At 34.2% G+C, this 21,059-nt stretch overlaps 1 protein-coding gene across 2 annotated transcripts in view; it reads left to right on the top strand.

The window, feature by feature from the left end:
• The first annotated feature begins 3,582 nt into the window (after nt 1-3,582).
• LOC148949603 (uncharacterized) overlaps nt 3,583-21,059 on the top strand; it is a 249,687-nt gene continuing 232,210 nt past the window's right edge. For both annotated transcript variants that reach the window (XM_089093036.1, XM_089093038.1), the window contains exon 1: nt 3,583-3,662. The gene's annotated coding sequence lies outside the window, so the exon portion shown is untranslated. The remainder of the gene's footprint in view (nt 3,663-21,059) is intronic.

Raw genomic sequence — 21,059 nt, 5'->3', positions numbered from 1 at the left:
GCTTTCTTAACCAACGCAATACCTTCACGCAAATACCTTTTCGCAAAAAATTCGCAAATAGAGTTATTTTTACGTCACAATTTTCAACTTAAAACCATTCTAATTATAACATCCCATTCCTCATACTTTAATTACCCGTTACGCCTTCTTAACCATCGGAAGTTTAATCTACGTAAATTAAGTTATAGACAATACTGGTTTAGAAAAACTGGAATAAAATAATTGATACAGTTTCAATTGCACACTACCTTTGAATAGGCAATATGATTATACCCACCTAACCAGATTGTACCTACCAAACCAGATTATACCTACCAAAAACCTGTTTGGTACAGGGGCGTTGGCAAATTCCATATTAGCATTCTACTACTCACGACAAAAAAAAAGAGATGAATATGAAGATGACAAAAGGGTCTATGGCCAGTAAAGGACAACGAAGAAAACAAAAATAAACGAATATTTTGCCCATATACAACAAGGCGTCTTCAGCATAGAGAAATAAAAACTAGAAACTAAAACTAAAAAAAATATATATATAAAACTAAAACAGACTAACTAAAATATATAATGTACAATTACTGACATATACAGTGTATAATTACTTTTCTGGTTTCTTGAAGGTAGCTAGCAATTGTATTGGTGAGTAATTGTATATTATATATCTTAGTTAGTCTGTTTTAGTTATATATATATTTTTTGTTATAGTTCTTTTAGTTTTAGTTTCCAATTTCGTTGTTTTTTTTCTCTACGCTGAAGACGCCTTGTTGCATACGGGCAAAATATTCGTTTGATTTTTCGTTCTCTTCGTTTTCCTTTACTGGCCATAGACCCGTTTGTCATCTTCATATTCATCTCTTTGTTTTGTCGTGGCTGGCCATTTCGGCTTTAGATCTCTTATCAAACAGTTCGTGGTAACGAACTGTAAGTAAGGAGCGACCTGGCTCAATAGTAACCGAAACTCTAAAAAACGGAATTTTGATACCAATAGATACATCAAAAGAATCTGATTTAAAATAAATAAATTTTATCAAGTTTAGTCCTACCCATTAAAAGTTACGCTTGAGAAAATTTGCCTGATTTTAGAAAAAAGAGGGAAACACCCCCTAAAAGTTTTAGAACCTTAATGAAAATCATACCATCAGATTCAGCGTAACATAGAACCCTACTGTAGAGGTTTCAAGCTCCTATCTGTAAAAATTGGGATTTTGTATTTTTTGCCAGAAGAAAGATCACGGATACGTGTTTATTTGTTTTTTGCTTTTTTTTTTGTTTTGTTTTTCCCTAGGGGTGATCGTATTGACCCAGTGGTCCTAGAATATCATGGGAGGGCTCATTTGAAGGAAAAATAAAAGTTCTAGTGACCGTAAAAAATGGAGGGCAACTAGTCCCCCTCCCACGCTCATTTTTTCCCAAAGCTACCCGATCAAAATTTTGAGACAGCCATTTTGTTCAGCATGGTCAAAAATATAATAAATATATCTTTTAGGATTACTTAATCCCTCAAAGTCCCCGGGGGGAGAGCTGAAAGTTTTGAACTTTACCCAGTGTTTACATATAGTATTGGTTATTGGGAAGTATACAGACATTTTCAGGGGGGATTGTTCTGGTAGCGGGGGGGGGGAGATCGGGGGTTATGTGGGGGGGATCTTTCCATGGAGGTAGTTATCATGGGGGATGGGACATTGCTATGAAGGGGGCACCAGAATTCCCAGTATTATTTAAAAAAAACAATCAGAAATTAAATTAAACAAAACGTTTTTCAACTGAAAGTAAGGAGTAACATCAAAACTTAAAATGAACAGAAATTATTATGTTTATGATTGGGTCCGCCCCCTTTTCAATACCTCGCTCTTTACGCCAAAGATTTTTTAGTCATTTCATAAGAGTTATTTATTCTAATTAACGGCCTTTGTGATTAAGTGGTAATTTTTACAGAATTGGAACAAAATTTGAACTTTAGCGTAAAGAGCGAGGTATTGACTAGGGGGTGAGTCCCCTAATATATGTATTAAAAATATATGTATATAGAAGTTTGTTACGTAAGTTAATTCGTAAGTTACGTTATTTATTACTAGTAAAAACGTTCGTAAATAAAATTAAACAACTTTCGAGAAAGCCATTTAAGCAAATAAAATTAAAACTAGTATGCAATTTTTTTTTAATTATTCATGTACGGTGAGCCAAAATCAAAACCTGCATTAATTCAAGAAACGTTCAAAAATTAAGTAAAAATCAAGTTTTTTTTAACTGAAAGTAAACTTAAAATGAACAGAAATTAATCCGTATATGAAAGGGGCTGTCCCCTCCTCAACGCCTCGCTCTTTACGCTAAAGTTTTTTATTGTTTTAAAAAATAAAGTTGTGAGACGCAGTCAAACTTTAGCGTAAAGAACGAGGCGTTGAGGAGGGGAAACCCCCTTTCATATACGGAATAATTTCTGTTCGTTTTAAGTTTTAATGTTGCTCCTTACTTTCAGTTAAAAAAAAACTTGTTTTTTATTTAAAATGTGGCAAAAATCAAATGTTTAGTCAAATCATAAGGATATATGGCAGATGCGCGAGACTACTTCGCGGGGGGGGGGTGTCTCTGTGGAACAGTATAACTACTTTTGGGACTGCGTCAAAATATTGTGGTTTCACGGGACCGACACCAAAAGCCCCTTTTCTTGGGTGCAATGTTGGCTGACGGGCTTGAAAATTGTGATGTGTATCTTTGAACGTGATACAGCCCTAGGGAAAAAATATATAAATCACAACTCACGAAGTCGGAAATGTTTCGTTTCTTTCGAGTATTGCTCGTAGTCCTGCTCAAAGAGGAGGATAAATTTATATGAATTGGATCTTGGGCAACTTAACATGGGTAGATAGGGATTAGAAAAAAACGTGACTCACTTACAGTGTAGCGCCTAGTTACTTCATTAAAAAAGTAGAGAATTTGGTATATGTTATAACTAATCTTTAAAGCTGATTTTCTTGGCAAGGGAAAATTAATCAGCATTTTTTATTTTCAAAAATTTTTCAAGTCGAAGTCCATTCTGCATAAAGCAGGTTTAAGTTAGCGTTGGAAATCTTGGCAGGTTAAGTAGAATAGTTGACATTCAGCTGTTAAGCCTAATGGAGACAGAACTCTTCTTCCTTTACCCTCCTCTGCATTTAGGGTATATGAACCGACAAGCATGGAGAGCCAGACGCACGGTGGCGCTGATGATTTTTCTCCTCGGCACTAGCACCAGTTTCCACTCTTGGGTTCCAAATGTTCTTTGATCCTGCTATTATGACTTGTTTCACGAGTATTCCTAGCACTGTTTTTGCGGTAAAAGTTTTAAGATAAATAGCTTTAGAAAATAAATATATTGACTTAGCGTTATTCTGACCTAATAGATTTGCCTTCCTACTCCGAAAAACAGATTTAACGACTTGTTTTCCACTTGGAGATACTGAAGTTCAATTTAATATCGGAGACAATAAATCTAGGCCACTTCCGATCATCTGAATTGACTGGATGAGCACATCCTATTGATTCGCCTTCAGTATGGCTGGAAATCTTACTGTTACTCCCGAGAACGTTGAGTTTGAAAAGTAGTTTCATTCTAGTTTCTGAGATCTCTGTAACAGGAGCTCTGTTAGAGGCTGTGGATATAAGGAGTCATCTAACATAGTAAGGTGAGAACCTATACTACATGGGAAGACAGCCAATTAAAACTTGAAACGGAATGAAGTGTCTTTTTCGCTCCATGTAAATGGCGCTTAGTGTAATTTGAGATAAGGGCTGGATACTCAGCTGGAGTCGGTTTAAAATACATGTGGTATAGATTGAATTCAAATTCGTGGGAGGGGGATAACTTATTGTTGAGGGATCTATTAATGTTATGTACAATAAAAGATGCACGAAAAATAAAGACTTTGAAAAGAATGGGCCCCGGATCACTGAAACCCTTGACAAACCCTTTCTAAGACCTTGGAAGATAAAATTCATTGTGTTCTGAAACTTGCAGCCAATTACAAATCAAAAACTCTACTGCTAATGGATTTAATAAAAGTGCAATGTTAGTTTCCGTGGGTGTCAGAACAAAAGGAGAAAATTGAAGATTTTCATTTTCTTGTTTTTCTGTCTCAGTGCTTTTTTCCTTTTGTTTCGAGTTCAATTAATCTTTTCGTGTCGTTACCATGGTAAAGAGAGAGAAATGAATCGAATTGAGATGAAGGAATATTTTTGATGTTTCCTTTGTCAAGGGTTTTGATGTTTGCTTAGTTGCAATTAGGACCTATTTTATTGGCATAGGTATAAATATGTTGACGCACTCTGTAGTTTTGTTCACTGAAGGGCGCCTCCTTTGAACAATAAATCGGAAACACCAACTTTAAATTGTTAAACAGAATGCAATAGCAATAGTAGCGTAATTTTTTGGCAATAATGAACGCTTTACAGTGGTTCCACATTGGCTAAGCATACCTATTATACTGATTTACATAATACCCGTAAAAATATAAACATTTCTCTGATTGGTGAGTTATTTTTAGCAGACCAATTATAGACCGTTTTACATTCTTATGTAAAGCTGCTAACGTTACGGAATGGTAATTTAAAACACTATTCGACGCATGTTTTGACTATAAAATTGTTGACATTTCTTTTCCAGTTACCTTGGAACATAAAATTTTTAACCCCTTCAGTTAGCCCACAAGGTGGGGGAGGGGTATGTGTTTATACATGAAATCTTAACCAATTCAGTTCGAGTATAGAAAGATAAACCACCCTAGTCAAAATCAAATATGTTATATAAAATCGTCATTGTTTTAATGGAAAATTTGGTTTTAAACTTTTTGGGCATGCTGATTATTCGTGAGGGTTTAAATTAGAAAAGTTAAATGATTTGGCTTCATTTGCTATTTTTGCCTAGAATTGTTTGAGTTTGCATCTGAGCTAAAAATCCTGAAATATTTTTTGTCCAAATTATGGCTTGTCTTCCTTATCAAATCGGTTGCTGTAACGAGCGTTAAGTAAAGAGCAACTCTTGTCAACAGTAGTCGAAACCATAAACAGAAGCTACAATAATATATTCATGAAAAATACGCTGTTTATATTGGTTTCAGGCATTTAAAACTTGTCAAGTTTAAAATTACCCATCAAAAGATATTTTCATAAAAAGATTGCATAATGTAAAAAAAGGGGGGAATATATTGTCTAGAGTGGGAGGGGGTAATGATAATTATGCCATCAGTTCAGCGCATTTAAATTTTCAAAAGCAGATATTTCAAGTTCAAGTCTACAAAATCACGAAATTTTTTTAGAAGAATGAGCACAATTGCGGGTTTATTTTCTGATTGTCACTCCCTTTCTATGTACTATTTTTGGGTTTTCTTCACAGCATGGTGGATTTTAGACATCGATACTAAAAAAGGGTATCCATATAGTCAGAAGATAATGCTGGTATCGAAGCCACTATGGCTTAGTAAATTGTGAGCCATAGGCACTGTTCAAATATCAAACAGTTAGTGGTTATGAACTGTAGGTAAGAAGCTCCGTGGCTGAATGGTAACCGAAACTCGAAAAAGACAGTTTTGACAACACTCAACTCTCAAAAAAAACTACACAAAAAACAAAAAAACAACTCTAAAAAAAAACTAAGGCTGTAGTTTTGGTTCATAGAAATTCATAGACTATTTGAATTACCGTTATTCCATGACCATCTACGTTAGTTTGGCCCTAGGATGGATGGATGATAGACTATAGGCCCTTTTTTTAGCACTAAGATCTTACATCTTTGTGCAAAGATTATCGTTTTTTAACTCATCCTTGTTCTAAGATCTTACAGCTCACTGATATTAGCAAAAAGTGTGAAGACCGCCACTGTTTTGCCCTATAGAACAATGATGAGAGAACTTTGATGATCTAGTCATCATTGTTCTTAGACCGCTGATCAGAGCAGAATGATGAAAGACGTTTGGACAAAAACGACCAAAGATGTAAGATCTTTGTTCAAAGATTTTACTTTTAAGCGTTTTCGGACAAAATATGTAAGATTTTAGCACATTGATGAGTGAAAAAACGCCCCTTATCTATCAACAAGTGAAATGACATCATTTTACACAATTCTGAAAAAGGTTTATGCCAGCTTTGCCTCTCACTCAGACTATCGATCTTGGGTTTTTCTCCAATTAGCCATGGCTAGATGGCAACCTGATTTTGATTTAAAAATCAACAGATTTTAATTCAGGATTTTGAAGACAATTGGGCAACTAAAATTCTTCTCATTATATGAGCTTTGCTTACTGGGAAAGCCTATTGGAATTGTAATTGGGACGATCGAGATTTTTTAGTTGACTAATGACGGACAATGTCCACTGGACTTCTATGCAAAACGGGGGACTGGGTTTGCTTGTACTCTCAGGCGAACGAATGACCTTTATCCTATTGGGCACGCCCGCTTAGAGTCTCAGGCGAGTCTTGATAGCGAGTCTTGATAGCAGTATTTACATCAAAAGAGTCGAATTTTTATGCTTATTCTAAATATGAGAAGTTCATCAAGTTTAGTGTTACCCGTCAAAAGTTACGAACCTAAATAAAATTGACAAATTATTGAAAACGGGGAGAAATACCCTCGAAAAGTGTCGCAGTCTCAATAAAAATCATACCATCAGATTCAGTATATCAGAGAACCTTATTGTAGAGATTTAAAACTCCTATATACAGAAATTAGGAATTTTGCTTTTTTTTGCAAGAAGAAGTACCACGGGTATGTTTGTTTGTTGCCACTAAAAATCAGCTATTTGCACAAAGAAAGCCTTGTTACTTTGAAAGGTACGATAAAACAATTTTGTTGTCAGACAAGGGTGTGGGTGGTTCAATTCCTAGACCCGTCCCGCCTTAGATTTTGAGAAACACATTGTTGGTATTTTCATTGAAAGAAAAATCAGAAAAAAGCCAAATTCCCCGCTCCTATACATTTCCTTGAATTGACACCCTGGAATTTCAACTCCTCGTTTATAACTATACTGAAAAAGGGGAGAAGGGGATATTTTGAAAAAATAAAGCTGATACTTCTAAGGGGCTTCATTAACCAAATGAGATACGGGAAAATAGATGACGAATAAGCAGAACTGGATGTGACTGGTTATGTAGAATTAGCAACGATATGTTTGACATACCTTCTTAAAATTACTGCCTGCAAATAACGTACGATAAGACGAGGGCATTTTTGTTTGACAAGACTTGACCAAATATTATTGAAAGATAGAAAAAAGTCATAACTCGATTTTTAATTCAATCGGATTGTCATTCACCTTGGCTAAGCCAAAATTTCATTTCCTCGGTTTATGCAACGACCGTTTTATGGTGTTTACTTTTCTGTTGGGAGAATAGTATAAAATTCGCAGATCGGTCATGTGTTTCAAAAGAAAGAGTTGTTACTCTTGTCAAGGAAACAAACTTTTGCTAAAAAGCAGTGGAAAGGTCGACTGACCCAGTAAAAATATTTTAGGCTTTTTAGTGAAGTCCATATTTTTAAAATATGCATATTTATGCAGTGATAAAGGGCAATAGCAAAAGCTGCTTTCATACCAGGTACATAATTTGTCACGCTGAGTGGATAAGTTACATTACGTTGTAGTATAATCATTAACACCAGGCTAACGTAAAATTTCATAAAACCATCACATCCACAGTCTAAAACCATCATAATCAAGCTGGTCCAAATTAAATATGTGAAATGTAGATGGGGATTTAAGCTCTCATCCTGATCAAGCGTGAAATATTTTCCTGGAAATGTTTATTAATTCATTTTCTAAATACTAAATTGTTTAATTGCTTATTATTTAGTTGGTACTGCCTACATTACGGACCCAGTTTTCTTTAGGCTTTGCTTTACTTACTTAGACTTACTTAGACTTTACTTTGCTGTAGACTTTACTTTAAAAGTTTAAGACTTTACTGTAACGTATATATATATATATATATATATATATATATATATATATATATATATATATATATATATATATATATATATATATATATATATATATATATATATATATATATATATATATATATATATATATATATACAGATTTTATTTAGATTTTATTTACATTTAGATTTTAATTTTAAATTTTGCACGTTAATTTTATCTTTTCTCTTTTAATTGGTTATATCTTAGATTATTTCTATCTTTAGCGCTGAAGGCGCCTAGTTTTCCACAGCCGAAACACTTTTCGTGTTTTTCGTCTTTTCCTTTCTTTCTTCTGGCCATAAACCCGTTGTTTTGCTTTTTTTCTGAAATTGTTCTTTCTTTGCCTAATGATTTCATAAATTTCGCACTGCTTTGATCAACTGTTCTGTAATATATATAATGTTTAAGTATAGACTCCTTTTTTAGAAATCTGTAATTAATTTTCACCAAGTCAGTTTTGTTTATTTGTTTCCAAAAATCAAGTCAGGTGATAGTTTACCACGTGGAAAACAAGTTTGAGGCTTCTAAATAAAGAGAAAGAACTTTTCATCTCATTTTCAAACAGTTCGTGGTAACAAACTGTAAGTAAGGAGCGACCCGGCTCAATAGTAACCGAAACTCTAGAAAACGGAATTTTGATACCAATAGATACATCAGAAAAATCAGATTTCTTATGCTGATTTCAAATATATAAGTTTCATCAAGTTTAATTAGACTCATCAAAAGTTACGCGCCTGAGAAAATTTGCCTTATTTTCGAAAAAAACAAGGAAACATCCCCTGAAAGTCATAGAACTCTAATGATAATTACACCATCAGTATCAACGTATCTGAGAACCCTATTCTAGAGGTTTCAAGCTCCTATCTGCAAAAATTTGGAATTTTGTATTTTTTGCCAGAAGAAAGATCAAGGATGCGTGTTAATTTGTTTGTTGTTTTTTTGTTCTTTTTTTATTTTCCCTGGGGTGATCGTATCGATCTAATAGTCCTAGAATATCGTGAGAGGGCTCATTCTAACGGAAATTAAAAGTTCTAGTGACTTTTTTAAGTGACCCAAAAAATTGAAGGGCAACTTGGCCCCCACCCACGCTCATTTTTTTCCCGAAGTCACCCAATAAAAAATTTTGAGATAGCCATTGTGTTCAGCATAGTCGAAAATCTAATTAATATGTCTTTGAGAATGACTTAATCCCCCACAGTTCCCGGGGGAAGGGCTGCAAGTTATAAGCTTTGACCATTGTTTACATATATTATTGGTTATTGGGAAGTATGCAGGTGTTTTCAGGAGGAATTTTTTTCTAGTGGGGGTCGGGGTTGGAGTAGGGTTTGGGAGAGCATCTTTCCATGGAGGATATTTTCTTGGGGGAAGGAACATTTCCATTAAGGGGGCACCAGACTTCGCAGCATTATTTAAGAAACGATCAGAAATTAAATTAAAAAACAAGTTTTTTTTCAACTGAAATTAAGGAGCAACATTAAAACTTAAAACGAACAGAAATTATTACGTATATGAGAGGGTTCGCCCCCTAGTCAATACCTCGCTCTTTAAGCTAAAGATTTTTATTACTTTCAAAAGAGCTATCTATTATAATTAACCGGCCGTTGTGATTCAGGGGTTTTGGATTAGAACAGAATTCGAACTCCAGAGTAAAGGGCAAGTTATTGACTAGGGAGTGAGCTCCCAAGTATACGTAATAAAAACATACGAATATAGAAATTTGTTACGTAAGTTAATTCGTAAGTTACGTCAGAACAAAATTTCGAGAAAACCAATTAGCCAAAAAAAGGAAAATTAATATGCGAATTTCGTTTTAAATATTCATGTACTGTGAGCCAAAATCAAAGCTGCATTAATTCAAAAACGTTCAGAAATTAACTAAAAAAAACAAGTTTTTTTAACTGAAAGTAAGGAGCGACATTAAAACTTAAAACGAATAGAAATTATTCCATATATGAAAGGGGCTGTCCCCTCGTCAACGCCTCGCTCTTTACACTAAAGTTTGACTCTGTCTCACAACTTTATTTTTTAAAACAATAAATAACTTTAGCGTAAAGAGCGGGGCGTTGAGGAGGGGACAGCCCCTTTCATATACGGAATAATTTCTGTTCGTCTTAAGTTTTAATGTCGCTCCTTACTTTCAGTTAAAAAAAAACTTGTTTTTTTTAGTTAGTCTTAAATAGACTTTTCCGAAAAATCTCATTTCCCTCATCCTTCCAGAGAAGAAGATAAAATCGCAGCGTGCAATAGCTAAATTTGATGTAAAATTGACATGAAAAGGAAAATAAATATTTATTTTTATAATTGGCAAGTGTCAGTAACTTCGGAGAAAATCCTTTTATATGTTGTATATTCATATTCCGAATGTACAAAATCGACTAACAAGCCCGGCTACCTGACCATATTCCCCGTTTCGATGTTACGGGTTCAAGCCTGATGCTAGGCTTTTTTTTGTCGTCAAGAAGTAAATTATTAAGAATATATTCTTTTTTCGGTTTAATTGCGTTTTTGGAAATAAATATATGTTATACTATTTTACATGTATAGATGGAAACAGAATTCCATTAAAGGTAAAGGGGGGAAGGGTCATGTCTCTTTATAAATGTATATCCACTGTTATTGTTTTAGTGAGTCTACTGAGTTATCGAGTTGACCCTTTTAGGGACTTTTTCTTTGGGGGGGGGGGTAAGAGATAAGCTTCTAATTTTGTGTTGGGTGATTTTTTTTTTTTTTTTTTTTTTTTTTTTTTTTAGCCTCACAATAGAGTATGCAACGCAGTTCTTTTCTTATGCCTGTCATTTGATATTCTTCACTGTAAATAAGTCATAGGATTGACTGTGCTTAGTTGAAAAAAAAAACCTCTTTACTTTGAAGCACACAGTTAGTTTCAATCACGCATTTCGGCTGTGGTAACCTAAAGGGGGCTTTGTTATACAACATAGATTTAGTAGAAGAATTGAAAAGCTTAAATATATATCTCAGGTTGGTTTAGGTTTTTGATAGCTCCACAGAGAGGATTGTTGATTGTGGAGCTCCACAAAGAAGATTGTTGATCTTGGAACTCCACAAAGGGTATTGCTGATTTTGGCACTTTACTGTGAGGATTTTTTTATTGCGGAGCTCCATAAAAAAGATTGTTGATTTTGGAGCTCCACAAAGAGGATTGTTGGCTGTGGAGCTCTACAAAAGGATTGTCGATTGTGGAGCTCCACAAAGAGGAATCTTGATCTAGGAACTCCACAAAGAGTATTGTTAATTTTGGCACTCTACAGAGAGGATTGTGGAGCTCCATCGAAAAGATTGTTGATTGTGTAGCTCCACAAAGAGGATTATTGATTTTGGAGCTCTAAAAAAAGGATTTGTCGATTGTGGAGCTCCACAAAGAGGAATTTTGATTGTGAAGCTTCACAAAGAGGATAAATTTGAAATCAAAACCTCCATTTTGTAACTATTCTTTTGAGTCAGTAAAAAGTATGTGACTACTTTGTAAAAAATAAAATTTCTAAACATTTTGAGAGCGCGATAAATTGGGGGGGAGAGGAATAAATCGAATTAATCGCTTGATCTTAGTTAATTTGAGAGGGAACGGGATGTAACTGTAAACCCTCTAAAGACGGTGCCTAAAGTCATGACATAACCGCAACCTATTTACATCCTCCCTACCCCTAAAACACTAAATTCTGTGACACCTAGAATCACAGTTTATAGAATTAGCAGTATGATCATTCCCTATTCACCAATTATAAAAACCCGGACCGGGGTGCGAGTGCTCCAGAGAAAGTTTTTTCAGATAGAAACATAAGCGGCATCATATCTTTTCACGGGTAGACAAGTCAGATTTCTCTTGGACGCGAAACTTGGCTTCAACGTTGGAACACTAATTTTGAAGAAACTAATTTTAAATTAATTTATTCCAATACATACATGAAAATCGGTAGTTAGTAGTGTAATGTTATTATTAGATGTTTTTAGGAATTAAAAATAGGTTTTGAAGTCTCAAGTTGGTTTAAAAGGCATTTTGAGAAAGTTTCTGCCAAAATACGTGTTCCAGGGTAATTGGACCGCTGATGGCAGATCAAATGAGAGGAGCTGTTTGTACGCGCCGATATAAATATGTATATATATACATATATATATATATATATATATATATATATATATATATATATATATATATATATATATATATATATATATATATATATATATATATATATATATATATATATATATATATATATATATATATATACATATACATACATATACACACATACATATATATATATATATATATATATATATATATATATATATATATATATATATATATATATATATATATATATATATATATATATATATATATATATATATATATATATATATATATATATATATATATATATATATATATATAGACTACGAAAACTTTACGAAAAAGAAAGTTTTTTTTAAAGAAAAGTAAAGGTCAGCAGTAAAGTAAAAGTCAGCAGTAAGAAATGCATTTTATTTATTTTCGGGTAAACAAACTGGAAGAATATTCTATAATAGGAGCTTTTCTAGCGTAAAGCCCCGTAAAATTTTGGATCTGCCACTAAAATGTGTGATGTCCTTCAATTTTCTGAAAACTCCCTAAGAATTTTACGAAAAATACTTCTTAACAGACGTTTGGTATTTTCTTGGATGGGGCTATTGTGACAACTTTTACCACAACAACCAATAATTAGAACCGAAGTCCTAAAATTGGTCTCAATCAGGAACCCTTATCGCTATCTAAATTCACAAAGTGCAAAGATTTTCAAACAGTGGTGTTTATTGTTTAAAGTTCAGGAAAGGTCTGCCCATTTCATATGAAAACATTGATTGAAAACAAAACTAGTCTTATCTAGGCTCTCCGCCAAAACAGGTAACTAGACTTTTCAAATATCACAGGAACTACAATCTGAGAAAATAAATATCACGACGTGAAAAAAAATCATAAACTATCCAGTTGCGGATCCAGGGGGGCGAGGGTTACCCCCGTAAAGTAGTCTAAAGTAGTGTAATTTACCCAATTAACGCAAGTTTGCATTAATTAAACTTGCTCCTAACTTAAGTTAGGATCAACATACTTTTCGCCCCCCTCCCCTAAAAAAATCCTGGATCCGCCCCTGAAACCATCTCACCTATTCCATCAGTTATTAGAAGAAGAAAAAATTCCTTATTTTCACAAATTTCATCAACCCCCCGTCTCCTTTTTTAAAAAATCCTACATAGGCCAATCATTTGAGTCCACTGTTTGTAAATAATAGATTAAGTCATAATTTGTATATAAATTAAGTCATACCTGTGAGAAGGGACACTTGCAAACCACTTGGCTGGCTCAGCAAGTTTTTTTCTGCTTTCGCAATTACGAATAATGCACTTTGTAACCATTTCTCATTGATTGACAGAAACAGACTAACCCGCTAATGCAGAAAGAAGTGGGAGGAGCTTTTTGTTTGTACCGAGAATGAAGACCAGAAATGATCTGCGATAAACTTACTGAATAATTCTATAAACTGTGCCTAGAATGAAGTATGTCACGCTTTGTTAGCAAAGTTTTTTTTCTAGCTTGCCTTTGTGAAGAAAAATTCCTGCCCCCTCCCTCCCACCAAAAATATTTATGGGTATCTTTGAATCTTTAAGAATTTTTGGCTACATAAACTACGTTATTCAGCGTTATTTTGAACAAACCTTGCAGATATTTAAAATAAATTAAATGAAAAACTTTATTTCTTATGAAGAATCATGTTCGATACTCAGAATGAAAAGAAATTAGCTCATTTAAATGCCAAAACCCAAGTAAGCAAAATTATTATTATTAGAGAAACGAAATCTGGAACGAACAGGTGCTATAATAAATTATGCAGCTAAATTCAAGCAAGCATGAATTACTGCAATTATTGGTATTGTCACCCAAAAATGACGCCGGAAAAACGCCGAAAATGTTTTTTTTTATGATTCACTTGAAACTAACAACCGCAAAACAACAACAAGATACACATGAAACGAAAATCGATGTATGTACTTATTTAAAAAATACTATCAGTTATAATAAACAGAGCAGTAAATGTCCGGGCCTTTTGATAAAATGGGGAGGGGTTGAAGGTGCGTTTATATTCAAGCTTGTCCACAGATCAGGCTCGATGGCTGCAGTGTCAAACAAGACCAAAAATTACGCAGGTTTTCAATTTTTGTAATTGAAAATCTCCACTCCGAAGTTATTATGCAAAACAATGGCTGATTCGGTATTTTGACTGAATATACAAATTTTGCCAAGAATTTAAATTCCAATCCAACATTTTATTTAATATCAGAAAGCTGAAAAAAGCCCCACGTTTAGGTGTGGTAATTTCTGTTTGGTTTAAGCTTGATCTTAACTGATAGTGGTAATTTATGTTCATTGCACATTTGACTTTAATTTCTGCATGTTTCAGATTTTAGTACCAATTTCTTTGATTTTATCTAGTTCGTTTTTAGAATTAATTAATAAGAGAGCTACTGTTGAGGTTTTTTAGCCTGGGAATAAGAAATTTTGGGGCCAATCTTTCGCGACTTGGCATATGCGTTTTTTATTTCAAGGAGCCTATTATGGGGCTAGTGTTCATTACTAAGGTCGTATTCAAAGGGGTTAGAGGTTTAGAACTCCTCCTTCTCGAAATATTTTTTGACTCGTAAAAACGTATCAAAAATGAATATAAACAATTTTTTGATGCATTTTTAAAGTTTTCTTGAAAAAAAAACTTTTATAACCCCCGAAAAAAATCCTTTTGTAACCCCCCCCCCCACCCCCGAAGAAAATCCTGGATACGGCCTGCTTCCTACCAATCTTGGAAACGAATTGCATCAAATCCTTACATGACTCTTGAACATGAAAACAATCTTCTAAGAACAGCATCATTCCTTTACCCTAAAACCTCTTCATTAATTAGAAACTAACTTCCAAATGAATTCCCTGCAATTCCCTTATATATACAAAACAAAAGCAGAGGGAATAAAATTACTTTCATGACAAGGATTTGATGGCAGGTTTAACTAGTTTACTTACCAGCGATAAGTGAAGGGGAGGAGGAGATTAATGCAGTAGTGCTAGTGTTTTTGCTTGTTGTTAGGATTTTGGGAAGCAAATTCTGGCCAGGGGCGTGGCCAACAATTTTATTTCTCAGTACATTTAAGTGACATCTGATGGACAATAGAGTAAAGCAAAAAGAATTTTAAATGCAGTTGTATATTGAACTAGTGTATGTTCCTATATACATTTCCAAATTTTCCTGTGAGGAGGGTGGGTGGATTATTGGAAAGACCTGTTTATTTGCGCAACTGGTTCAAAAATATTCGCTAGCTGTTTTGTTTTTACTGATTTTTTTTCTTCTTAAATACAATGTTTGAAACGAATTTAAGACTCTCAGTAACACTTACGAAGAAGGGCGTTGTGGCAGCCATTTCAAATAGATTGCCAAAATTCTACCTCAAATTAAAGCATTCTACCAGTAATACAATTACTAAGCGATTTAGAGAGCTGTCCAGTTTTGAGCCCTTCTTGTGTTTTTTTTCTTTTCTTTTTTTAGTAATAAAAATTAGTTTGCTTCAGAACATCAGCCAAAACGTATCTAAAACTTAAGCACTCTTGTCTTCAAAAGACAAGTTTAAGGCTGGATGGACTCAAGATTCGGCCAGTGTTTCCACTTTTACCAGTTTTATTTAAACAATATTTAATGCGATTAGGAGAGAACGAGGGGGCTAAATACGGCCTTAGGCCTTAGGGCTAAATAGACTACATACAAAAGTTTTTTTTATTGACTTTATTTGGCATTATAAGCCAACTGTTGATGAGGAATTACCCCCCAAAAATAATAGCAAATGCCATATTAGAAATGCTTATGGTCAAAATTTGTACATTTATGAAAAGCCGAGCTCTCATTCTATCTGAAACCTGACACCCAGTGAAAACTATAAAGAACTTGAGGACAAAAGTAAGAAAAAGTATTTTAACTTACAAAAAAAAAAAAAAAGAATCTTGTGGGACCGTTGGTTCCAATGTTAGGACGTTTGGTGTAGTTTCTAAAACTTCCGCAGCCTGCAAGCGCGCTAGTAAAGCCTGTATGCTTAACTAATAAAGAGCCTTGAATAGAAACTTGAATAGAGCCGTTTCCTTAAAATATGGTAAATATTTTTCACATTAAGTATTATTCGTTTCTTCGATATAAACATACAGATCACGGAATCGGGATATTCATTTCTTCCATATATAAAAAGTAGAAGGAGGATGTCTTCTACTCAATTTTAAAAATTGACCGTTTTAAAAATTAAAAACATCAGCATTGCAATCACTATTTTTCTGCTTCTTATAAGTTTCAACTCCTTGAAGCTAATTTTGAAAAGTATGTATACATTGCAAGTGTCCACTACTATTACTTTTTGCAGTTTATTCCAGTACTGTTACGCTCGGGAGCCGGCGTTTAACTCCCCCTCCCCGGAAAAAAATCCCCGAAGAAAATACCCCCGGGGAACAAACCCCCTGGAAAACACCCCCCCCCCTGTGGCAGGTTGGTCTCCAATCACTTTCGACTTATAAAAAAAGAACTAGAACTCTCAATTTCTAATCTAATTAGCACCCTCCGAAATTTCTGCGACCATGAGGTGGAAGTGTAGATGGGGAAGGGACAGTCCCCCTCCTATAAAGAAAAATTCTGCTCATTTTGTTGTTTAATGTTACTCCTTGCTTTCATTATAACGGCATGGACCAGACATATTCCCAGAAATCACAAGGAAGTAAATATGCATCTTCTGGTTTTTACACCCCTCCTAGAAAATCCCCCCTAAACAAAAGTCCTGGCTACATCCCTGGGGTTTATACATCGATGTCTCCCTCCCCCCCACCCCCCTCGTCTCTCCCTTAGAACTAATTCTCTATTTATCTGAAGGCTTAGTGAAATCCGGGATGTTTTGGCATTAGATTGCCCCCTTTGAGGTATCTCCTTCCCACCGAACAAACAGAAAACGAAACGAACAGAAATTACAATAAATAACCGAGTCAAACTCAAAACGTGCCGAAATTAACATAAGTTGGGCTCAAAACCCATATGCCTTCCCAAGGCCAGAACATAATTTGCACTTTACTGAAAAAAATATAAATGTTTTTACTTTTAAAACTTTAATAAATCAAAGAATGTTAACATTTTGATTACTAAACATCAGTATGTGTATATTAAACTGAAAATGCACATTCATTTGTATTTTTTTCAGTAAAATGCAAATTATGTTCTGGCCTTGGGAAGGCATAGGGGTTTCGAGCCCAACTTATGTTAATTCCTGCTCGTTTTCAGTTTGACTCGGTTATTTATTGTAATTTCTGTTCGTTTTGGGTTTCCTTTATTTATCGATACTGTTTTGTGGTAGTTTCACGCTTTGTAGATTATTTGATTTTATTTTTGTTCATTTTTTGTTTAATGGAGTTCTTTACTTTTCTTTGAAAAACCTATTTTGTGGAAAAAGTTTTTTTTAATTAATTTCTGTTCGTTTTATATTGACATAGTCTTTTCAGAGAAAAAGAAAATAATACTTTAAATCTTTTCGTTTTTTTAAGAATTTATAGTTTGGCCTGCTATTTGTATGATGGAGAAAAATTTTCAGCCATTTATAACAACACACACCCTCTTAAAAATCTGGACACAAATAGTAGTGTTTAATTTAGTTTCATACCTCCTCTAGTTGATCTGAAATGGAAAACTTGATACCATTCGCAAAAAAATCTGTTTACTTTCTTTGATAGCTTGGATATACTTACGCTATTTTGATTTGGTTAAATTTTAAAAGCAGAACCAGCCCAGAAAGTTTGAACATAATACCCTCAGTCGTTCTTGGGATGCTGCTGAGATGCCTTATTGGGAATTAGCATTTTTTTTTTTAAGTAACAATGGGTTTATTTAAAAAAAAAAATATATATACATCATCGATTCCCTGAAGCAATGCTTGTGCGGGAGAAAACCCACCTAATGAATCAAAAAAAAAAAAAAAAAAAAAAAAAAAAAAAAAAAAAAAAAAAAAAAAAAAAACAATTTATAAAAAAAAATACATGATTAGAGCTCAACTTACCGGACCCGAAAACCAACGAACCTCCAAACAACACCCAACAAAAATATAATAATTAAAATCATATTCAGCTGCAACTAAACCCTCCTCAAAAACAAAACTTAAGTGGCGTGGAATAATCCATTCAATATATACACATCAAAACAATGGTTCTTTAGCGACTTACGAAAATCCTGCAAACCCCCAACATTCCTCAAATCTTCAGGCAAACTCTCCCAAACTAACGGAACAACATGGCGAATTGAAAACCTAGACCTAGACGTGACCATAGCTGGTCTTCGCACCAACTGAGAAGATCATGTCAAATGATCGTGAGTAGTAGACGCAAGACTAAACATTCCTGAAAAACATGATGGTAACTCCGAAGCTAAATATTTAAACATAAACAGAGCATTATAAAATACGCATATTCCTTCTAACGGTAGAATTTTATACTCGCATTAAAGATGCCTCACCGATACAAATAGGTCAATTTGATTACCATAAAGAACTCTAATTGCCATATTCTGTGTTACGCAGAGCAAATGGTGGTGAGTTACGAATGTTTTCGACCAAACCATACCACAATAAATGAGATATGGGTGAACCATAGAAAAATACAACATTCTCAGAATTTCAAACGGAAAAAGATACCTATTTACCCATAATACCAATATTACGAGACAATTTGCTGTTAACAGATGCAATATGGTCTTTAAAACTAAGGCTTTCATCAATTATAACACCAAGGTATCTAGTACTAGTAGATCTTACAATAGTATGGTGCCCTACTTCTATATTATTAATCCATGGATAATGTCCAGTAATTCTACCATAAATCAAAAAATTCGACTTATTATGATTCAGTTTCAACTTATTTACTCGCATCCACTTTTCAATCGAAGAAATACTTTGTTTCAATATAGTCATCAACTCATTTTCAGTTCTAGCAGCTACGGTGAAATGGGCATCATCAGCAAAACATGGTAGAATTCCTTTTGTACCATAAGTATCAAGGTCCAAAGAACAAGACACATTATTTGAAGCTCTACAAAGGTAATTAATATAAACCAAAAACAACAAAGGATCCAAAACGGAACCCTGGGGTACTCCAATCGAAATATATTAAATTTTAGATGTAACTCCATCCATCACGACACACTGAGTCCTTCCACTAAGAAAACTAACTATCACATTTAAAAATCACCACGTATACCACTACTATATAGCTTTTGAACTAGTATATCATGATCAACAGAGTCAAATGCTTTAGTAATATCCAAAAATATCGAAGCTATCTTCAGACCCTTGTCTAAAGCATCATTAATAAAAGTTGTTAAAAACAAAACTCCATGCTCTGTAGAATGATGACTCCTAAACCCAAACTGACTAGAACTAAAAAATTTTCTTTTTTCGAAAAAACTTACCATCGTACTATGAATCAACTTTTCAAACACTCTAGAAATAAATGGCAGTAAAGAAATCGGTCTATAATCACTAAAACAATTCTTATCCCCTCCTTTAAATATCGGGATAACATTCGCGCACTTTAGACAATCAGGAAATATTCCAGCTTTTAAACAATTATTGATCAGTCCTAAAAAATGACTAGATATAACAGGTAATATCGACTTCAAAATCTTCAACGAAATAAAATCGCCTCCTGATGCACCAATTTTTCATATTATTTATAACATCAAATAATTCATCAATAGTTACAGATTTAAAGTACGCAGACACATCACAATCTTCAGGTAGGACCTGACGAAAATCTCCATCTTGATCAAATACTGTCACCGATGATGACACACGCTGTCCAATAGTAGCGAAGTGATTACGCATCTCATCTGCTACATTATTATTCATTCCTATACTATCTGGGCGGATCAAGACGCTACCAGGGCAAGTCACCGACTTAATCAATGTCCAAGTCTTACTCGGGTTACCCTCAACTTTTTTAAATTTAATCTTATAATATTCTACCTTAGCCAGTCGGAGTGCAGCATTTAAACTACTATTATAAACTCTATATATTACTTTATCATGAGGATCATTGCTCCTTGTTGACAACTTATATAAAAAACGTCTTCTATTAACTGACTGTAACAAACTCTTTGTAATCCAAGGTTTATTCGGAGACACCCTTCTCTTCTGTATTCCTGTCACTTCACAACATTCCAAAAACGTATCCTTAATCTTACCATACCAAAGCTCAAACTTCAAATTTAAATCTAACACTGTGCATTTTGATTTAATCTTATGGCAACATTTAGTTTTTAGTCAAATGTGGGAGGGGAATTAGTTTCCCTCCAATCACTTTCTACTATTAAAAAGTGCATCAGCCCTTTCTATTATCAATCGAATGAGTCCTTTTCGAAGTTCCTACGACAACTCCTTCGATACAAAGTGCATTATACCTATTTCGATCTTTACTATTAAAATGTCAAGCCTTCAAATCAATTTCGACTATTAAAAAGGGCACTAGGCCTTTCGATTTCCAATTGAATGAACCCTTTTTGATTTTGTACGACAGCAATTTCTAGAAACACCTTATATGTCCCCAGGGCATAAATTAAAATTCTTACCCTAAGAACTGTGAGGGTGATTGTCATCCTCTAAGACCTAATTTCCAGAACTTTCAACTACGTTAAAAAAAATGGCTATCTCAAAATTTGGATTGGATGTGTTTGGGGAAATGGTGGGCGTGGAAGGGGTGTTAGTTGCCTTCCAATTACTTTCAATTATTAAAAAGGGCACAAGCCATTTCAGTTTCTAATCGAATGAGTCCTTTTTGAAGTTTCTACGACAACGCGTTCTATAAAAACTTTATATGCCCTCAGGGCAAAACTTACAACCTTTGTCCTGAAGGCTCTGAGGGGGTTGTCATCCTAACAGACCTAATTTCCATAACTTTCTACTACGTTGAACAAAATGGCTATCTGAAAATTTTGATCTGATGTGTTTGGGGGAATGGTAGGCTGAATGGTAGGCTCAGCAGATACGAATACCTGATAAA

This window comes from Artemia sp. Qi Xiang Cuo, chromosome 8 (genome assembly GCF_049724085.1).
Source record: "Artemia sp. Qi Xiang Cuo chromosome 8, ASM4972408v1, whole genome shotgun sequence".
Taxonomy (NCBI): domain Eukaryota; kingdom Metazoa; phylum Arthropoda; class Branchiopoda; order Anostraca; family Artemiidae; genus Artemia; species Artemia sp. Qi Xiang Cuo.
The sequence above is the reverse complement of the archived record's forward strand: the minus strand, read 5'-3'. Positions and strand labels throughout refer to the sequence as shown.